We start from the raw sequence: 22,267 nt of genomic DNA, 5'->3' as shown, positions 1-22,267 counted from the left end.
GCATGGGCAACAGGCGACAGAACGAGACTCCATCTCAAAAAAAAAAAGAAAGAAAAAGGAAAAAAGAAAATGTCCACTTGAGGTCTGGGATTTGCTTTAAAATAACTTGGCAGAAAGAGGAGAAAGAGCTGGAAGGAAGGGGGCAAACCCTGAGAGCTGTTGAACCTGGGTGATGGGTAGATGATGATTCACTGTATGCCTCCGGTTGAAATATCTATAGTGATTGTTTAATTGTGCTCAGTCTATTTTTAAAGATTGGAGTTTTCTTGAGAAAGTGTTGCAGAATATTGCAGAACACCGCCCAGGAATTGTCATTGTATCATTTTTGCTCCTGCCCCTGTAGCCCGGCATGAACAGGGCATTTCACGTGGACATGAGGCTGGGACTGTAAAATATTACCAACTCTTCTGCAGATGCGGTTCTCTCTGCAACCCCCCGCCAAGTCCTGGATGCCAGGATGGGATTTTATTTGCATGCCATCTGAAGCTACCAGCTTGCTCACTACACAAGTCGACAGACTGACGTGACTCTATGCAGCGCTGAGCACAACAGCCGGGGCCTGTCAACCAGCTCGCCAGTGAAGAGCCAGGGGTATTTTCAAGCAGAAATAATGGGCCACCGTGACTTTTTAAAGAGATATGATTTATCTCTGGGACCGCATCCAGGCTAGAGCTGCTGGAGGACAATGACAGGCTCCTGGGCCAGCGAGGAGGCTTTCATACCTCGGCTTGTCTGCAGACGGAGGACAGCGGGGGCTTCTCAGGGCGAGGCACCCAGGAGTTGCGGTGATCAGCAGGGGACACAGAAAAGCAGCCAACTCTGCACCCTGAGGAGGGTGGAGATTTGGAGAATTTCTAATGAATTTGAACCACATGACGGTTCCTTGGAGGAACTGGGAGTCCAGGTGGGATCTTTGCAGGCAGGGTCATGTGGTTTGGTCGCCTTCATTACTCAAAAGCAGGAATCTGTGTTTGGGAAGATGTGAATTATGTACTTTTGATTGAAAACAGCTGCACACCCACAAATCCCTTTAGCCAGTTAATTGGACCATGACAGGCACTCCAGATGTCTACCCACATGCCCTTTTCTTACCAGCAGGACCCTGACGATCACACGCTCCCTGGATGGTGCCCAGCTCCCTGGCCGCTCAGCCTGTGTGACACAGCTCTAGCCCAGTGGAGGGGGAGAACAGGCAGCTGCTAGGGATTCTGGGAAAGTATGGTCTCTTATGTAAGCCCCTTCCTGCTCTCACCTCCTCCTTCCTCCTCTCCCATCTGGAGGCAGACAGGAGGCCGAGCGTGGCAGCACCAGCAACCACAGGAGGCCTTGAGGTAAAGGCACCAGCTGAAGATGGCGGCAGAAAGGCAGAAGGAGCCAGGCCCTGGGTGGTATCCTGCGGCCCCACACCTGCCCTGGCCCCTCTGCCCCTGGACCTGTGAATCTGGAATAAGGCAACTTCCCCCCGGAGATGCCACCGCGCCTGGGCTTCTGTGGCTTTGAGCTGAGCACAGCCCTGGGTGATGGAGAGAGACGGTAGTGGTCACCCTACCCAGCAACCACCTGCACAGGTATAAATTCCAGGTCAGCTGAAGCCCTCAAAGCTAAATCCAGAATTTATGAACCTTCTTCCACACCAACCACATCATCCTATGCCTTCAAGATTCTTTGCATGTGTGGCTGGGCTGTCCTGCGAGTGCCGTTAGAGGAGGGAACAGGTCTTGTTGCCTCCTCCTGCCCCCGCTTCCCCTTCCGCATGACAGAACCTGGTGAGCATGTGAGGACTCACCCTCCCCGCCCAATCCATGTGTCTGGGGTGAGCTGACCCTGAACCTCAGGTCCCAGGGTGGACACGGGAGCTGGACCTAGCCTAGCCAGCACCACTTGCCCTGGACAACGATGGGCTCAGCGAAGGAGGGACCTAAGCTGACCGTTCGGGGTGACTCTCATGGGCCTTTGTGGGATCCACTCTTGTCCCTGGATTTGAACCTGAGAGTGTGAGGCGAGAGCTTCGGTGGGCAGCTGGCACCAGGCAGGGGCACCTGGAGCTGCTGGGCCTCCTCCTGGCAGCGGGTGGACACGTGGAGGCCAGAGACTTGGGGGGACAGTGTCCAGGGGTCAGACCCAGCTTGCCTGAAGATCGAGCATGAGTGCTGAAGCCTATTAATGCACTCTCAGCTAAGCCACCGGAGCCATCAGGTCTTTTGTCACTTATCCCCGAGAGAATCCTGCAGCTATTAGGGCTGAAACTTCACCGGCCCCTTGGGAAACCTCCAGCCTGCCCAGAAACCAAGAGAACATTTCCGCCTGCTGAGTTTCCCACCACGACCGTCCTCTGTGGGCCTCGCCCACCTCCTCGTGGGGCCATTTCCTTTGGATGAATTCACTGGGCTGTCGGGGAACCGCAGCTGGGGTTGGCTTTGCTCACTTCCGGGTGGGAGAACACATTTTGGTCTGTTTTAACACCTAAGTGACACACGTATGCCCTGCGTAAGGCAGAAATGGAAAGTTCCTATGTGCGGAGATCATCGTAGGCATCTTTGTTTCCGAGGTTTTGCTCAAAGAAAACAAACGTGCAGCCAGAGCTCCTTGCTGGGAGGTCAGACTCTACTGCTGCAGCTGCTCCAAGGGCTGACGTCCCTCATCCCAGGCCCAGGTTCCCTCGGTGGCCTGACGACTCAGTCTCTCCTAAGGGCCTCTCCCCTCCCCCTGCTGACTCCGCTCCCCACCACCAAAGGCTCTGGCCTCCTGCGAACTTTGTTTCTGGGGATCAAAAAGGCCTCGAGGATCTTGCAGCTCTGTCTGCAGAGGCTGAAGGAGCAGCGATGTCAGTGGCTGTTTGCTAAACTACAACCAGCCACTTCCTTGAAGGGGTTAAAATACTGTGAGCCCCGAGAGAAAGTCCACTCACGGAGGTTCCAAAAGCAGAGAGGCCAAATGCCTCTGAAACACGAACCCACCAAACAACCTTCACAAACCATGAGTGTCAGGTCACGACCACAGGCGGGGCTGGCCGGGGGTGGCTGTTCCTAACAGCCTCTTTGTGTTTCTGTCCATGAAAAGACTCCACGACGGCCCCGTGGCTACTTCTGCGCTTCCTTTCTTCTCTGCTTCCTGGAGGCCCCGTCCACTTCCTGTCCTTGTGGTCGGATACCCTTCCCAATTCCATGCTTCCGCCGGACCAGGGCTTCCCAGCCTTCCTGGGAGTGGGCTATAAAGCAGCACATTCCTCTCTTTTCTGTATGTCTGAGGTTTTCTGAGCCCTGTAGTTTTTAGCTGCCCAAAGATGACATGTCTCCCCAAACTTGAGGCCTGATCCTCCCACCAAAGACGCTCTATCCTATTACCTGCCCTCTTTTCATGTTGGCATTTACTATTTTCTGGAATTGTCTCGTTTAGTGACTTATTTACCTCCTTTAGTGTCTGACTCCCCAGACTAAACGTGAGCTCTGTGTGGTCTGAGGCTACATCTGTCTAATTCTCTTGTGTTTCCCTGGAGCCCGCAGCCATAGAGGGTGCCTGATAGGAGCTCAATCAATGTGAGGTGAAGAGGTGAATGAAGGAAGGATGGAAAGAATGAGTGAAGGCCTCTTGGTCACAGTTCCCCTTATTGTTGCTCTCTTTTTCTTGCTAGTGCCTGTCTCCAACTTGACGTCTTCTGGACTCAGAACTTTATAGGTCTGTCTCGTGTTGTTGAGTACAACTTTCTGCACATGGTGAAAATGTTCTGTGTCTGAAAATGCACTGTCCAGTATGGCAGCCAATAGCCACATGTGACTATGGAGCGCTCAAAATGTGGCTAGTGTGATGGAGGAAGTGAATTTTTAAAGCTATTTAGTTTTAATTGATATAAACTGAAATAACCCCAGGTGCCCAGTGGCTACCATGGAGGACAGCGCAGGTCTTGATCTTCAATGTCATTTCGAGCTGTAACCTTTGAACCTCATCCTGCAGTCTGCCTACATCTGGCCCATCCAGACTCCTGGCTCTCACCCCACCATCAACCAGAGGGTCACAACCTCCTGCTAGTTCAGGGGCCCACAGGGATTGGACCGGGTCTCAATTTGATTAGAGCACCTGAGGCCATTTCAGTCTAGTCTTAGGTCAAAGGTTTCCCAACAATACAGGACAAATATGAATCTCCTCCTACAGCCTAGGCTCCCCCATAGCAGACCTCCAAAAGCCCTAAAAGTCACTGAGACAAAAGGGGGGAACTGTCATCTATCGGGCAGCACTCTTTTTTTTTTTTTTTTTTTTTTTTTTTTTGAGATGGAGTCTCTGTCACCAGACTGGAGTACAGTGGCACAATCTCGGCTCACTGCAAGCTCTATCGGGCAGCGCTCTTAATCACAAAGGACAGAACACCCACTCAAACTCAAATGAGCCAAAACATGAATATCTTCACTCCAGAAACTTAATGGCCCAACAGTATCTGACTACAGGCACAGCTGGATCTTGGTGCAAAATGACGTCATCAGGAAGGGATCTTTTCCATTTCTCAGGCTGGTATCCTCCTGGGTGGTCTTCCTTCTGGGTCACACAGTTCTCATGAGGTGGCAAAGATGCCCCAGCAGATCCTGATCATCCCATCAGCCCAGCAAGGACAGTAGAAAAGAGAAGCCCTTCCCCAGTTCCCCAGCAGAAGTCCAGGGACTGACTCAGATCAGACAAGCTGGACTCACGAACCCACCTCCTGATGCCATCACTGAGTATGTTTGATTGGCTGGGTCTGGGTCATTTGCCAGTCTTGGAGCTGGGGAGCTGGGGGATTAAGAGTTGGGGAAGGAGGCCAGGCACAGTGGCTCATGCCTGTAATCCCAGCACTTTGGGAGGCCGAGGTGGGCAAATTGCTTGAGCCCAGGAGTTTGAGACCAGCCTGAGTAACATGGCGAAACCCAAATTAGCCAGGCATGGTGGTGCACACTTGAAATCCCAGTTACTAGAGAGGCGGGGGTGAGAGGATTGCTTGGCCCTGGGAGGTGGAGGTTACAGTGAGCCCTGATCAAGCTACTGCACTTCAGCCTGGGTGACACAGTGAGACCTTGTCTCAAAAAAAACAAACAAACAGAGTGGAGGAAGTTTGTTTCTCACAAAGGGAAGCCCGCTAAGAACTAGCAAAACAGAGAGAAACCGTCCAGGTAGGTGAAACCCAGAGATGCCCCTTCAGGGTGTTCAGAAGACCCCAGCCCCATGTGATGCATGCTGCTCTCTCCTGCCTGCAGTGTCACGAGAACTGGGTCTGGTCAAGTGGAGCCCCGAAGGAGTTGACATGTCCCCACCACAGGTGAACACAGCCCCATGCACCACGTCCATGTCCCAGGAGAACCTGCAAATGGATGGTCTGTGCCAGGGTTGAAAGTCTTGTTTGATTAAAAACTGCTGTCCACTCCTCTACGCATTCTAGATTGATCAATATCATATTCCCAGTACCCCCAGCCTTCCCACCAAAATAGATTTAACCTAGAAAGAGAAGTGAGTTGCAGAAAATTAATCATTTTTTTAACCTCAAAGGACGCCAGCGTGATGAATTTAAGCTTTGATTGGGGAACTTAGAGTCACAGAAATGGCCAAGTGGAGCCTGGAAACGTGAGTTCAGGTGGCCTGTTGTCCACAGTGGCATCAAGAGGGTCCAGGAGATTGTGTCATTTCTTCTCCCTTGCCTCAGTTCCCTTATCTGTAGAAGGGGGATGATGTGGTAACAGCAGTGCCTACCACACAGGGTTGTTGCAAGAATTAAGTGAGTGTATATGCTCGGCACATAGGAAGAATTAGCTACTATTTATGGAGCCTGAATGGCAATTAAACAACATTAATAACATGCATGTACAAACACATCTGCACACACACACCCACACACTGCAGACTTCCGCCAGGCAGGCCATCACCATGCTCTTCCTTAGGCCACTCCCTGACTTCTACCTAGGAGTGGGCCAGCAACTTAACATGGTCACTTCTCTTTGTACAATTCTCTGAGTTGGCCAAGCACCTTGACACATGTCACCTTGTCTTTGAGCCCCAGCAGTCGTGAGTGATGGATACTGGAGTACTGGTTCATGCCACAAAGGAAAAAACCTTGACCCAGAGAGGAGGCATCTCTCCCAAAGTCAGGTGCCTGGGAATAGCTGTATCAGGACTTGAGCCCAGGACTCGGATGCCAGGCTCACCCTCGGAGTCCTCAGCATCATGTACAGCCAGCACCTGTGGGCTGGGTACCCACTATAGGTGCTGGGGACACAGGTTCATAAGTCAGGTCGGTCCCTGATTTTCCTTGAGCTCACAACAGGTAAGGAGGGGGAGAGATGTTCCCCAAGTCAACACATGCTCAAGTTCATTTCAGATGGTGGTGAGTGATCCTGAGAAGAGGAAACGGGATGACATGCTAGAAAGTGCCTTGGTGGAGGGGACTCCTGGGGACAGGGTGGTCAGGGAGGTGCTCACCCAGGAGGTGACACCTGGCAGAGCCCTGAAAGGTGAGAAGGGGCAGCCATGCACAGGGCTGGGGACAGCATCCAGCAGGAGCACAGTCGGTCACACAGGGTCCCTGGGTCGGGAATGAACCTGGCTGTTTGTGGCACAGAAGGAAGGTCAGCGAGTCTAGGAGAAGAGGAGGAGGAGTGGGCAGGCCCCCGGCGCCTGCACGTCTGGAAGCATCGCCAAGTTTCCAAGCATCTTTCCAGGGCAGAGAAGCCTCCCCTCTGGGCAGGAGGGGCTTGCTTCATGAGCAGGAGGGGTGGGGGAGCAGGAGGGAGCCCTGATGTCCCGGCTGCAAGTCCAGGGCTGGAAAACCAGGCGGGCCTCTGCAGAGGCTGCTCCCTCCCCATCCGGTCTCTGCAATCTGGTTGGGGTATCTCAGACTGAGGAGCAGGAAGTGTGACTGTCACAGGCCAATGTCTGCTGACAAATCTCCCAGCCCAGGTGGTGGCCTGCAGTGGGCTTCCCAGTGCAAAGGGAGGCGGCTTTGGCAAGGGGGTTCCCTCCCCTTTCAATTGCCTGCTGGTTCTGCCCATGTGAAACTGAGCTGGTTGGCTGGGCTTCCTTGACTCTATTTGGTTTTCTTACTCTCTGAATAAAAGATGAAAAGTCAAAACATATGCATAATGCAGAATTATAACACTTGGATTTGTTTAACTTTATCCCTGCCGTTTCTCGAGTATTCTTGCACTTAAAGCACCCATTGTATAGGATAAGACATGCTTTGGAGAAAGTGATGTGACTCCCGCTTCCAGGAGTGGAAGGCATTTTTAACTCAGCTGTTCACAGTGTGAGTCTGCGTATGCGTGTATAGGTGAGTGTCATGTCTATGTATGAGTACTGACCGTGTCTTTTATTTTCAGTATTCTGATGCTCTGACATTTCCAGGCCTTGCCGACCCTGGACAGCATGCTCTTCCCATGCTTGCCAATTCCTAAGAGACAGGAAGCAACTCACCTGGAGCATGTCTTGCAAATGAAAAACCAGATCAAGAGCCCACACCCCAACCACTTCTTTCATTGGGCTCTCCCTCTCCAGGGCCAGGTACCAGACAACTAGGACAGCCCCTGTGTCCCAGAGCCTGGTGGAATGACTCAACTAACCACCCTAAGCCTGGTGACTCTGCCCGCCCATTCATTCCTCAATAAAGTCTCTTACTTATGTCTCACTTCCTCCCTCTTCCTCTTGAAAGAAAGTGTTCCCCGTGTGGCCCTGCAGAGCACGATTCCCCAGGTTCCCCGGTCCCCCGTGTGGCCCTGCAGAGCACGGTTCCCCGGGTTCCCCGGTCCCCCGTGTGGCCCTGCAGAGCACGATTCCCCGGGTTCCCAGGTTTCCCGTGTGGCCCTGCAGAGCACGATTCCCAGGGTTCCCCGGTCCTCCATGTGGCCCTGCAGAGCACGGTTCCCTGGGTTCCCCGGTTCCCCGTATGGCCCTGCAGAGCACGGTTCCCTGGGTTCCCAGGTCCCCCGCGTGGCCCTGCAGAGCACGGTTCCCTGGGTTCCCTGGTCCCCCGTGTGGCCCTGCAGAGCACGGTTCCCTGGGTTCCCCGGTCCCCCGTGTGGCCCTGCAGAGCATGCCGTGTCTCCCGCTTCTTGGGACCTAGAGTGTAATGAATGTCTTCCCACATGACAGTCCTTTCTGTGTCTGGGGATCTTACCTACCTGATTAAAGCAAATCCCTGATGAATAGAGTGAGTCTCTGTGTCCCATTCTGCAGGCATGCACACAACAAATACACACGTATTCACAGAGTCCCTTATGTGTGCTCAGACATGTGAACTTTGCATCACAAAACCACCGAGTGATGTCAGAGGTGCCATGAATCATAATGACAGCTCCTGGCCTGGTATCCAAGAGACCTCAACATGCTGCTAAGTCACTGTCCCCCACTATGAGAACCGGTCACTCTCTTTGAGCCTCCAGTTGAAGGGGACTAAATTAATCTAGGATGACCCATATTGTGCCGCAGCTAATGACCCAGTTCACCTCTTGTTAATTTTCTGCTTCTGGGTGTCCTGGGAACGGGTGGTGTTTACTCCGGTTGGGACAAACCTTTATTAATGAGCCGGAGTGTTGGCTGCCCTGGGCTGAGTGTTTTAATAGAAATCAGCCCATGGGCCAGGGCCTGCTGAAGTTGCAGAATATGAATAAGGCCCTTTTCTTTACCCTCTCTCCTCTGTCTTGATTTGCATGACTAAGCTTTTATGCCTTTAAAAAAAAAATGTGTTTGTTTGTTTCTTGATTGTCGCTCCGTCTCCTATGGAGGAAACAAATTACTTACTCACCAGGCAGGGACCTCAATTTGGCAGAAGTCCAGGTCTGTTCCTCCAGCAAAGGGGAGTGAGACAGCCACACTCAGCTAGTAGGACTATTTCAGGAGAGCTGATGTGGCCCAGGATGTGGGCTAAATGATTACACAGGTCTCCTGCAGACACTTTAAGAGGGAGCATTTTCCCTCTTAAGGAGTCCTAGCAAAGGACAGCGGTTGGGAGAGGACAGAAAGTCCTTCCTTGTAAAATGTGACTCAAACTAACAAAGAGCTCCAAGGTATCTCTCAGTGAGGCTGTGGGTTCCCTATGGAAAGAGAAGATGTAGCTAATTCTTTGCAGATGTGTGATTCTCAACTCTATCACAGTCAATGCCAGGCTTTTAACACAAATATTTTATCACTTCCCCTTTACTCAACTGAAATGAAATTCACAGAAAATATAACCTAGCTACATGCATATTTCTTAATCAACATAATTTCCCCAGAGGGATATAAAGAGAAAAAGAAAGGAATTTATAATAAAATAAAACACCGTTCAACATGTAAGTGCCCTGGTGATACGGTCTGGCTGTGTCCCCACCTAAATCTCATGTGGAACTGTAGCTCCCATAATATCCACATGTCATGGAAGGGACCTGTGGGGAGGTCACTGAATCATGGGGGTGGTCACCTCCATACTTTTCTCGTGACAGTGAGTGAGTTCTCAGGATAATCTGATGGTTTTATAAGGTGCTTCCCCCTACTTCACTCTGCGCTTCTTGCTGCCACCATGTGAAGGAAGACAAGCCTGCTTCCCCTTCTGCCATAATTGTAAGTTTCCTGAGGCATCCCCAGCCCTGCAGAACTGTGAGTCAGTTAAGCCTCTTTCCTTTATAAATTACCCAGTCTCGGGTGTTTCTTCATAGCAGCATGAGAACAGAGTAATACACCTGACATGACTAAGCTAGAAAACGTAATAATGTCATCAGAGGCTTGAACTTGGATTCAAAATCGCAGTGAACGAAGCCACAGATGAAGACTGACTACAGCTGTACTGTTCTGGGCAACTCAGACACCACAAGAGGCTCTGCCGTTGATAAGGTGATTTTCTTCAAACTGGTGAGCAACATTCAATAAATCCTGAAAAAAACTGAGGACAATCTTCCCGTGGTTTACACCATGGGAACAGTGTGGTAAAACTCAGTTTAAAACAGTAAAAATAAAAATGTATTTCTAAGTAAAATGGAATTCAGTTCTGGGCTCAAATCATTTCAAGTAGCTTTTTAACCTATGTGAACATCCAGCAAGGCATTCAAAATCACTGCCAATGCATGAAGCAGCAGCAGCAGCAGTGGTGGGCTTCGGAGGATGATCCCAGAGCTAGTCCCTCTGGCAGATGTGGATGTCCCATTTGTAGGCGACGAAATGCATGCAGAGAGAGAAGACAATCACCCGAGACCTCACAGCCAGAAAGGGCCAGAGCTGAAATAAAATTCTGTGGGATTCTAACCCCAGTGTGGTTTCCTGCCTTTCTTCTAATGTCCCTTGGCAGATCCTACAGCAGCCCAGCAAATCCAACAGTCCCCATCACAAGACTGACCCATTCTGTCTTTGAACCTGAACCTGAACTTGAAGAGGAAGACCACCTTGACTACTGTCTATTAATAGACTGTTGGAGTGGGAGTGGATGCTATCAGACCCTTGCTTGGATCCCCTTTACTGAGCATGTGCAACTATGTTTGTTTTTTTGTTTTGTTTTGACAGAGTCTGGCTCTTGTTGCCCGATATGGAGTGCAATGGTGCCATCTCAGCTCACTGCAACCTCCACTCCCTGGGTTCAAGTGATTCTCCTGCCTCAGCCTCCCAAGTAGCTGGGATTATAAGTGCCCACCACCACGCCCAGCTAACTTATTGTATTTTTAGTAGAGACCATGTTGGCCAGGCTGGTCTTAATCTCCTGACTTCAGGTGATCCACCCACCTCGGCCTCCCAAAGTGTTGGGATTATAGAAATGAGCTACCACGCCCAGCCTGCCCCAGCCATTTTGAGTGGTGTCTGAAAATGGCTCACGGGTGTCCCCCTCCCCAGAGTACCGCCCTAGGCTATGAGAACTTCCTTGTCCAATAAGCTGCAACCCCCATGCTCACCCTAGGGCAGCCCATAGCCAGTGACTAGCATGGAGATGCAAATGCCAGCCCCCTGCCTCAGACTGGGACCAACTCTGGGGTACAATTCATGCTCCCAGGCTTTCTATGGGACCAGGCTGAAGTTACTCTCCTTCCTTGCTTAGCTCTTTTTTTTTCCTGACCTATTCTGCACCCTCACTCCCTTCTCCCAGGAGCAGCTTCTCAATAAGTCACATGGATAAGCCCTCTGTCAAAGGCCCTGCTTCTAGGAAACCTGACCTAATACAGGGTCAAGACAGAAACCAAGAGCCTAGTCAGGAGACTACTGCAATAGTCAGTTGAGAGATGATGATGGCTTGGACCAAAATGGCAACAGTGCAGATGGAGAGAAGGGATTGCCGACTTTAGAATATTAGTGACTGCATGAAGTGCTCTTCCTGTATACCAATGAGCTAAGTCAGGGGTCAGCAAACTACCTTCTACAAGGAGCTCTAAACCCTATTCATAGGAAGGGGCCCTTTTCCAAGTTTGTCCTTCCTTGGGTTCATTCTCTTAGCCCTAGGGAGCCATATATGCTTTTTAAAATATTCTACAGTTATTCTTTTATCATAGTTTAATAATTATTTATGTAACGTTTTCTCTGTTTAAATCGCTGTGTGGTTTCTGTCCCCTGATGGGGCCCAGGCTGCTATCCCAAGTGGGTGGAGCCCAGCAAGAAACAAATTTGATAAAGAATAAATGTAAAGTCTCCGCTTCAGCATTATAGAATGCAATTTAAAAGGCTGAGTTTGGGGATGAGAAACAGTAACTTAAGAACCAGCACAAGATCCTTTCCAGCTTTAACATCCTATTGTTTATAATCTTTCCAATCCTCCCATAAAAATGGCATATTGAAAGATCACTTACTTGGAAATCAAAGAACACAGATTCCAAGCCGGTGTCTGCAATGAACTCTCTGTCTAATCTTGAAGAAAATACTTCCCCTCCCTGAGTCTCAGTTTCCTCACCTGTCAAAGTACACAGCTACACTAGACAGCTACACTGGATGTCCCCTAAGATCCTTTCTACTGTGAATTGCCTGTGGTTAAGTGAGAGAGATGTATGAAGCAGCATTTCTTGAACTCTAAAGTGCTTAATGATGGTAACGGATTCTCCCATGAAAATCTGTGTCTATTTGACTAAGACTGGCACTCACTTTCTCTCACACTCCACACCCAATCCATCAGCATTTTCTGACAGCGCTACCTCCCAAGTAGATTCTTCATCCACTCACTTTTCTCTTCCCTATCACCCCCACCTTTACCCAAGCCCTCATTATCTCTTGGTCGGAAAATTACAATAACCTCCTTGCTGCAAACAATGTGATTTAGGCTGGGCATCTACTTTCCTTCCATGTGTCTGGAATCCTGGTGCGTGCTAAGCAGTGGGTGCCGCCCCAGTAAAAACCCTGGATGCTAGGTCTCTAAACAGCTCCTGTTTTAGTCTGCTTTGTGTTGCTATAAAGGAATACCCGAGTCTGCGTAATTTATAAAGAAAAAATATTTGGCTCATGATTCTGATGGCTGGAAGGTTCAAGATTGGACGTCTGCATCTGATGAGGGCCTCAGGCTGCTTCCACTCACGGTGGAAGGTAAAGGGGAGCTGGCGTGTGCAGAGATCACATAGCGAGAGAGGAGCCAAGAGCAAGATGGGGAGGTTCCAGGCTCTTTTCAGCAACCAGCTCTCATGGGAACTAACAGAGTGAGTTAGTAAGTGCTCCCTCACCCATGAGGGAGCACTTAATCTATGCATGATGGATCTGCCACCATGACTCAAACACCCCCCATTAGGCCCCACTTCCAACATTGGGGATCAAATTGCAACACGAGGTTTGGAGGGGACAAACATCCACTCCACAGCAGCTCTCCACTCGTGTTAGGTGCCCCTGCTCCCTGCCACCCCCACAGACTCAAGCTCTGCTTTCACAAATACACATCCTGATGTCACTCCCTTGCTTAAATCTCCGCAATGACCTCCTACTGTAGTGAAATAAAATCCAAACTCCTTAATGTGCCCAAGGAGGCTCTGCACGATCTGGCCCTTAGCGTTCCTTTAACATGGAGACCTTTCTTGCTCCAGACTGTTGCACTCATTGCTTCTCCCACCAGGACATGTGCTCCCCAGCACGTAACATGGCTGGATCCTCCACATCCCCAAGGTTGGCTTCCTCAGAAGCCTTCCCTGACCACCCTGGCTAAAGCAGCCTTCCACAGTCATCACTTTTTATCAAACCATTCTTCACAGCACTTATCACAATCTGAAAATGTCTTATTTATTCATTTTCCATCTCTTGCTCTCTCTCCAACCAGAATGGAAGCTCAGTGAGACCAGGACCTTCGTCTTGCTCAGTACTTTACCCCCAGCACCTAGCACAGTGCCTGGGATAGTTTGTGCACAATAAATATTTTCTCAATGACTAAATAAAAGGAAACGTGTACGATCAATTGCAGATAGCCCACCTCCTGTGCCGGCTTCCCGGTTCCAGGGTCCTAGTTAAGTCCTAGTGCATGTGCCCCCTTTTATTCCCATCTTCCTCTCTGGTACTCCATAGGCAACTTCACATAACTGTACCATGTATGAGTCAGGGCTTTAGTTGCAAACAACAGAACTCTGTCCAGTAAATTTAGGCAGAAACTTGCTAAAACATAGCAGGTAACTAGGAGATCTACCCAGAAGGGCTAGATAATTAGACTTAAAGTTACATAGCCAGGAACTTGGTCCAAATCTTACCACAGAGCTGTTCACATGAAAATACCTCTGGGTACCAACACTATAGCCTCTACTACCCAAAATACTAATATGGGACTCTCACGTCTGATACATACCCCCTGTCAGTATATCCTGTGGACCTGGATGTAGCTCCTCCCACTAATGGGCCATCCTGAGAAAAGATTGAATGAGGCTGCTGTTTCTTAAAGTTACAAGATTCCAGTTCAAAATGTATGTCTATGGGTACATAGGATTAGTACAACGAGAGCCACTGAGTAAGCTAGCATTGGATAACTGAGTAATTGAAGTCTGCAGAAGATGTAAAGTTTGCTGAACACAGGAAAGTTGTTCCAAGTTTCTATATGGCTGAAAAGAAGAATAAATACTCACTGAACTCTTTAAGCAAGCAGCCATGGATGATCTGTTTTTCCCCTTTAAGCAACTGGCTCTTATCACACCAGAAAAGGTTGCAATAAATCATCCTCTAGTTACCTCTCTCCTCAGCGGTGACAGACGGTGCCAAACCCACATGCCTGAAGGCCCCTGTCTTTTTAGATGATTGAATCGCAGTCGACGTGACTCCTGTCATTACTTATTCTTGCTCAACATACAGTCAACCTCAGCATTGATGTGGCTGTGCCTGGAAGAGTTTTGTGTGCTACAAATCTGGGACAGACATAGCCTTGGAGACCATGGGATTGCTCCCAATTTGCATGTATAAAAGGGGAAATCAGTGAAGAAAGGGTTGCCCTGGCTCAAGACTCACTTTTCCTCTCCTCCCTTCTCTCTTTTATAAATATTCACTGAGTATCAGCCATAGGCCAAGCAATGTGCTAGAAGCAGGACATACATAGATACATACAGAAGCTGAGAAAAACATAGATGTGGTTCCTACGGCCATGGACAGTTCATTTGGGGTAGAGGTGGGGGAGGAGAGATATTAACCTAGTAGTCATTGAAACAAATCTAATACGGAGACTAAGACAAGTACGCCTTTTTAAAGCCAATAAAATCATGTGGCTCCCCTGCTCAAAATCCTCCTGTGACTTCATCCCACACACACAGAGTGCAATCCAGCCTCCTACCAGCCCCCTGAGATGCAGCTCCTGCCTACCTCTCTGCCTGTCCTCTTGACACTCTGCCCTGATGACTGGGCCCAGACACGGGGCCTTTTCTCTGTTTCTTCTACCTTATTTTGGCCTCTATCATTCTAGGTCTCTGCTGCTCACAATCAAACCCAATTCTACCGACACAGCACATTCAGGAGCTTCCGTCTTTATTTTTGGGGCCAGGTGATGCCATAGAAGCGTTTAGACAGCAGGGTTTGATGCATTGGATGATCGCTCTGGCTGCATGGAGGAGATGGGGTGGGTGTTGGATGTGGGGTGGGTGTCGGATGTTGGGTGGGGTTGAAGGGAGATCCTCTGTCCTCACACGGCATAGAGGATGCTGAAGCTTCCCAGACACTGAGCCTGCAGGCAGAGAGATTATGTTGAATGAAGCTGAGTCTTAGAGGCCAGGTAGACCCTGACTGTTCCATGGGTGGGTCACATTTCCAAACCCCAATGTCCCTGTCTGAAAATTTGAAGATTTGAGACTCTGGGACTCAGATAAGGGCCCTTCTGCCTCTAAAGTCTTATGTGTCTGCCCAAGTTCCCACAACCCATGAGGGGCAAATCTTAAACCAGATGTTGCCATCTGAGTTTCTTGCTCAGTGTCTTGGCTTATTCACTATCCCAGGCAAGGTCACCATGCCTGGTAAGAAATGAGCAGAAGGAGGTTGGGCAGGATGGCCCACACCTGTAATCCCAACACTTCAGAAGGCTGAGGCAGATGAATTGCTTGAGTTCAGGAGTTCAAGATCAGCCTGGGTAACATGGCAAAACCCTGTCTCTACAAAAAATACAAAAAATTAGCTGGGTATGGTGGCATGTACCTGTAGTCCCAGGTAGTCAAGAGGCTGAGGTAGGAGAATTGCTTGAGCCCAGGAAGCGGAGATTGCAGTGAGCTGAGATTGTACCACCGTACTCCAGCCTGGGTGACAGAGCAAGACTCCATCTCAAACGAAAGAAGAAGAAGAAGAAGGAGGAGGAGGAGGAGGAAGAATTATTCCAGAAGAATCATTCAATGCATTCAGCTTTCTGGGCTGAATGTGGCTGTGCCTGGAAGAGTTTTGTGTGCTACAAATCTGGGTCAGACACAGCCTTGGAGAACATGGGGTCGCTCCCAATTTGCACGTATAAAAGGTGAAATCCGTGAAGAAAGGGTTGTCTCTGTTGCAACTACTCAACCAAAAAGAACCAGAAATGAACAGAAGGAGAGGTGGAATCATGACATCGGTCCTGCTTATAAGATCAGATATAAACAGGGGCAGGGGCAGCATGGAATCCTGTGATGGCAGAGAGACCGAAGGAGAGAAACACCCCTGCTGCCCTCAGCCAGTGTTCGTCGATGCCCACCCTCCATGAAGGCCCAGGTAATGAGGCCCCAATCAGACAGGGAAACAGGCATAGACACGCAATTCACTTAACTAAATGCCTTTGGAAAGTAATCGTTGCTGTGATGGTGTGAGAGCTGCTGGTGCAGCCCACATGCCCTCCACACACGGCCAGTCCTTGCTGGGCAGGTATCTGACCACGAGCTCCAGGCTCCAGCTGAGGGTTCTCTTGGCCCCTGGGAAGTGCTGGGAGCTGAAGACCCAGATGCAGCCTTCTGCCAACGATCGATGGGAAGCAGGGGACTGGCATGATAGCACACACACACCCCCGTCTCACTGCCCCACTCCCCGTGGGGTTTTCTGGAATCACCTCCCAAATAAACTCCTTACTCTCAAATCCTCGTCCCAGAGTCTGTTTCTGGGAACCCAACTCAGGGTTGATGGAAATCAAATGGGATAGCAGAATAGAACAGGAGCCAACAAACTTTCTCTGAAGTCATGGGCAGCACAGACACGCAAAACTTTAGAGGCAGAAGGGCCCTTATCTGAATCCCAGAGTCTCAAATCTTCCGTTTCTCAGGCAACAATGTTAGGGGCCAGAAATGTGACCACCTTGGAATGGTCAGGGCCCACCTGGCCCCTAAGACTCAGCTTTGCTTGACATAATCGCTCTGCCTGCAGGCCCAGTATCTGGGAACCCTCAGCATTCTCTATGCTGTGCAAGGACAGAAGGTCTCCCTACAACCTCATCCAACATCCAACACCCACCCCATCTCCTCCATGCAGCCAGAGGGATCAGATAGAAAATGCTTTGGGATTTCTGGTCTACACAGTCTCTGTCGCAAATACTCAACCAAGCCCTTGAAGGCAGCCATAGATGATACGTGGGCAGATCCATATGGTTGTGTCCCAATAAAACTTTATTGACAAAAACAGGCAGCAGACTGGATTTGTCCCCCAGCTGTAGTTTGCTGACTTTTGGCTGGAGAGTGGCCAGTGGTGGACGAAGAGCTCCATTGGATGGCTCCATCAGATGGCCTGGCTGGGAGGCCTCCCAAGGGAGCAATGTGTGACCAGAAGTCACTAAATGAAGATCCAGAGGAGGTGAGGGTCACGCAGAGGGAGCAGCAGGACCACCAGGCAGGAAAGCATCTAGATTACTAGAGGAACAGGGAAGTGGCCAAGGGCAGAGAACAAACAGAGACATGACAATGATAGGAATGGCAGTAATAGCTATGCAGCCCTTGCTGTGCTCATGGTGCCTGTTGAATCCTCTCAATGTCATCCTCGGGTAAGTGTGACTATTGTCCCCACTTTCCAGAGGAGAGTGAAGGCACAGAGAGGTGAAGAAGCTGGCCCAGGCCACCCAGCTAGTTAGCAGTGGGCTGGAACACTCCCCCCCACCCAGGCTGGCGCTGCCTGAAGGGAAGGGGTCTACATGGCGTTCACCCCAGGGTCCTGTGTGGAGCTGGTGTGCAGCAGACACCTGGGGATCATGGCTGGTAATGACGTGTGTCCAGCACCAGTCCTGTGCCAGGCCCCATCTAAGAGCTTCATACAGACTAGTTCATCTAATCTTCACATCAACCCTATAGGTGGGGGGGCTATGATCGTCACCACGGCATGGAGGAGGACACAGAAGCACCACAGAGTTAAGTCATTTGCCTGAGGTTGTGCGCTAATGAGTAGCTGATGAGTAGGGTTAAATCTCAGGCCATCTGAACCCAGAGCCCCTTCTATAACCCAGGTACACACGTGCACATGCACAAACACAATCACACACACGTACACACCCATACATACACACATACACACACGGACAGATACAAGCACACAAATACACGCACACACCGGCCGCTCCAGAGAAGCCGCGAGTGAAGCACTTATTAGGAGAGTGTCAACCCCCCACGGAGAACGGCCAGCGTGATATCTGGGAGGCTGATCACGGTGCACTGTGACTGTTGGAGCTACAGCCCCAGGTATAGGCAGAGGCAGGGGCATCTGGGAATCCTGATTTTTGTGGCTCCCACAGAAGATCGTCTGCCTTATTTTTCCAATGGCGGATTTTCAGATGCAATACAGCTCATAGCTATGCAGCGCTTGCCAGGCTCCTGGCGCCCATCTGATCCTCTCAACAGCCTCATCGGGAAAGTGTCACTATTGTCCTCACTTTCCAGAGAAGAAACCCGAGACACAGGGAGGTGAAACACCTGGGCCGAGGTCACCCAGCTGCATCAGTCAACCAGGGGAGCCAACTAGCACAGGCTGTGAAACAGACTGCTGCTAATCCAGGTTCCATCTCTTACTCACTCTGTGAGGAACAGGAAACACTTCACCATTCCAGGCCTCAGTTTTCCTACCTGTGAAATGGGGCTAATAACATCACTTCTCCAAGGGCCGTCAGGCGGATTCAATGAGATCACACCTGTGAAGTGCTTAGAGCCATGCTGGGTACACACCAAGTGCTCACTAAATGCCTGCTGAAACAAATAATGTCCTATGCAGAAGCAGTTCCCTCCCTGACCCCTCAGCACCAGACAGCCTCTAGGAGCCCTCCATAAACAAAAGCCATGGGTGGTATCGTTGTTTCGAAGCATCACTGTTCCAAGAATGAAATCTCACACATCAACCAGAAAATTTCCCCAGCCTTTGTTCAGCTGTGCTGAGCTGATATGGATCCAAGGTCACGTGATTATTTTTTCCTTTTCTTTGGCTGTTTCTTTTCTGTATGAATCAATAAAAGAGATAACAACTGTACCTGGATTCCGTGTTTTAACAATTTTAATAATGCACAGGAAATTGGATGGCTTAGGGACTCCACGTCACAAGGCGAGTCGTCCCTGTCAAAGGACCAAGTGGAAGATGAGATTCAAGGGCAGGAAAGAGAAGGGCCCAGGGGGTGGGAATGGAATAATTTGATGGGCTTCAACAATCTAAATTAAATTAAACCTTGTCACTGCTTTCTACATATCACAGTCTTCCAGTTAGGGGAAGAACGGCCCTGCAGTGAGTTGAAAATGAGGAATTTAGTTCATTGCATCTCCAGTTAGAATAAAGCCATGTCCCTTGCTCCACAGTTTCTCTGGCCCTTCTGTTCCCCAAAATACAACCACGTGGCTGTCCCCACCTCCCAGCCTTGAACTCACTGTGCCCTCTGGCAGACTTTACACGCCCACCCTGTCCTCCACATCCAAGTCTCAGCCCTAACAGGTCAGAGGGGCTTCTCCCCAGATACTGCAGCGAAGGCGGGCCCATCCTGCTGCCTCCACACCCCACTAGTCCACTGCCCTGCTGTACTTTCTTCACAGCACTCTCTGAAAAGGTCTTATTTACTCAGCTGTTCACCTATATTTTGGTGAATTTTCAGGGTAAGCCCCATGAGAGCAAGGGTCTCATCGTTCCTGTTTACCTCCCTTTCCCAGACACCTAGAATGTGGCCAGGTATGTGGTGTAGGTGCTCAATACATGCTTGTCAGGTGAGTGAGTGAATGAATGAATGGATGACTTGGCCACTATCTAATAAGATTTGCTACTTTTCCCTTACCAAGTGAATTGGGCACAAATCCCCAAGCCATGTGTGTTTGCCCATCGTCCTGTGATGCCTTAAACACAAATCAGATTCTTTCCTCTTATTTGCCTGTAAATACCAGCCTTCCTGGAAAGACCCAGAATGCCTTGAGGGCAAGGGGTGTGCTCTGTGCCTCTCTGCATCCTCCACAATGCTTTGCACATGGCCAGCTCTCAAAAGATACCCCAGGATTGGATTGGAAGGATCGAAGCAGATTGGATTGAATCAGATTGGGTCAGTGTGGGTTGGATCAGGTCAGGTTGCATTGCACTGGGACATGAAAAGCTGAGTTATCATCTAGAAAGTTTGCTCACTTTTAGGGTATTTCAAATGACGCACTCTTCCATTAGTAGCAGCTCTTTGGCCTCCACATAGTGGACCTTTACATAGACCACTCCCTCTGCCCAGGTGCCTTTCCCTCTCAGTCCCACTTCTGGTGAACTCCTACTCATCCTTCTATTTCTGTCACTTCTTCTGTGAAGCCTTCTCTGATTTCTCCCTTGTTGTCCCACTCCCATCCTCAGCCCAAACATTGATCCCTCTTGTCTCTATTATAGTTCAGTTTCCCTAGTGCCTCACCCAGGTTTTTCAAATGGTAAGAGAAACACACACAAAGAAATTGCTTGTTGAACAAATGATCAAAGTAACTACAAAATGAGGTAGAAGGAAATCTAAGAACTAGATGGAGATACAAGCCACATGTTTAATACCCATTTTCCCCTGTGAGAATGTCAGCTCTGGGAGGCAGGAATTCTGTTGTCTTCCTAGATCTAGTCTCCGCTTAGTGTAAAACCTCCCATCCAGAGGCCTCAAAAAGCATGTGTTGGCCACAAACATACGATGAGGCCATTGAGGGAAGAGGAACTGAGTCTGATGGGCATCCTAAGAGGATCAAGAAGGAGGCGGGTCTAGGCTGGTGCTTCAAAGAAAAGCAGACTCATGTTCAGTCAGTAAATATGGGTTGAGGTCCTACTATGCACCATCTTCTGTCCCAAGCACTGGAGCAAAACAAGGTTGTGAACAAAACACAATCCCTACCCTCTTGGACTTGACCTTCTTTTTTTTTTTTTTTTTTTTTTTGAGACGGAGTCTCGCTCTGTCACCCAGGATGGAGTGCAGTGGCACAATCTTGGCTCACTGCAAGCTCCACCTCCCGGATTTCTGCCATTCTCCTGCCTCAGCCTCCCGAGTAGCTGGGACTACAGGCGCCCGCCACCTCGCCCAGCTAGTTTTTCGTATTTTTTAGTAGAGACGGGCTTTCACCGTGTTAGCCAGGATGGTCTCGATCTCCTGACCTCGTGATCCACCCGTCTCGGCCTCCCAAAGTGTTGGGATTACAGGCTTGAGCCACCGCGCCTGGCCTGGACTTGACCTTCTAAGGGGAGGAAAGACAATAACCAACTTCAAAAAACAGATATGCAATACGGACGATCCCCAACTTAGGATGGTTTGACTTAATGATTTTTCAACTTTACAATGGTGTGAAAGTGTTCTGAGCATGTTTAAGGTAGGCTAGGATAAGTAAGCTACGATGTTTGGTAGACTAGGTGTATTAAATGCATTTTCAAATTAACAATATTTTCTACTTATGATGGGGTTATCAGGACATAACCCCATCATAACTCAAGGAGCGGCTGGAGTTAACAACTGTTTGATTTAATATATTTTCAGCTTACAATGATTTTGTCAGGATGTGGCCTCATCGTATCTTGAGAAGCACCTGTAACGTCAAATGAAAAGTGCTATGAAAAAAAAGTAAGGTGGGATAATGGGATCAAGAGGGATGGAGGAGGGATTTATTTATTTATTTACTTACTTGTTTATTTTTTTTGAGATAGGTTCACACTATGTTGCCCAGGCTGGAGTGCAGTGGTGTGATCTCAGCTCTCTGTAACCTCCACCTCCCGGGCTCTGGTGATTCTCCTGCCTCAGCCTCCCAAGTAGCTGGGATTACAGGTGCCTGCCACCACGCTCGGCTAATTCTTGTATTTTTAGTAGAGATGGGGTTTCACTATGTTGGCTAGGCTGGTCTCAAACTCCTGACCTCAAGTGATCTACCCACCCCGGCCTCCAAAAGTTCTGGGATTACAGGCATGAGCCACTGCACCTGGCCAAGGAGTTACTTTAGATGGGTGGTCAGGAAGGCCTCCTGAGAGAGAGGACATTCGAGAAGAAACCTGAATTCATTACGGGGAGGGAAAAGCATGTCATTTGGCTCCCAGGGAAAGAGAATGCAGAAGGGTAAACAGAGAGCAGAAACAACCCAAGATGGGCATGAATTTGGCCACTTAGAGGAAGAATAAGGGGCCAGGGTAGTTGGCTGGAGGGAAGGAGGCCAGGAGGGGAAGCAGGTGGTTCAGCTGACACGTGGGTCACACACCATCGTGCATTCGCACCACACTTTGGGGGAATTTTTAGTATTTTTGAGTATTTGCCAGCAATTATTAGTATTCTAATATCATAGAACCCTTCAGAAAAAAAATGCTTTAGAAGCTGTTCTCAGTATTGGAAATATGTCCCACATTGATCAGGGTATAAGTATTTTAGGAAGGAGATCTCATCCTCCCTAGCCTGACCCCCTGATCTATTAGCAAAACCTTTCTTTGTCAGGATGCTAATTTCATCCAACAGGGCACCAAAAACATCCACACCTCTTTCCTGTTCTGCTGCCTA

The sequence above is a fragment of the Macaca mulatta genome, chromosome 10, assembly GCF_049350105.2.
Source record: "Macaca mulatta isolate MMU2019108-1 chromosome 10, T2T-MMU8v2.0, whole genome shotgun sequence".
Classification (NCBI taxonomy): domain Eukaryota; kingdom Metazoa; phylum Chordata; class Mammalia; order Primates; family Cercopithecidae; genus Macaca; species Macaca mulatta.
Note: the sequence above shows the minus strand (reverse complement) of the source record.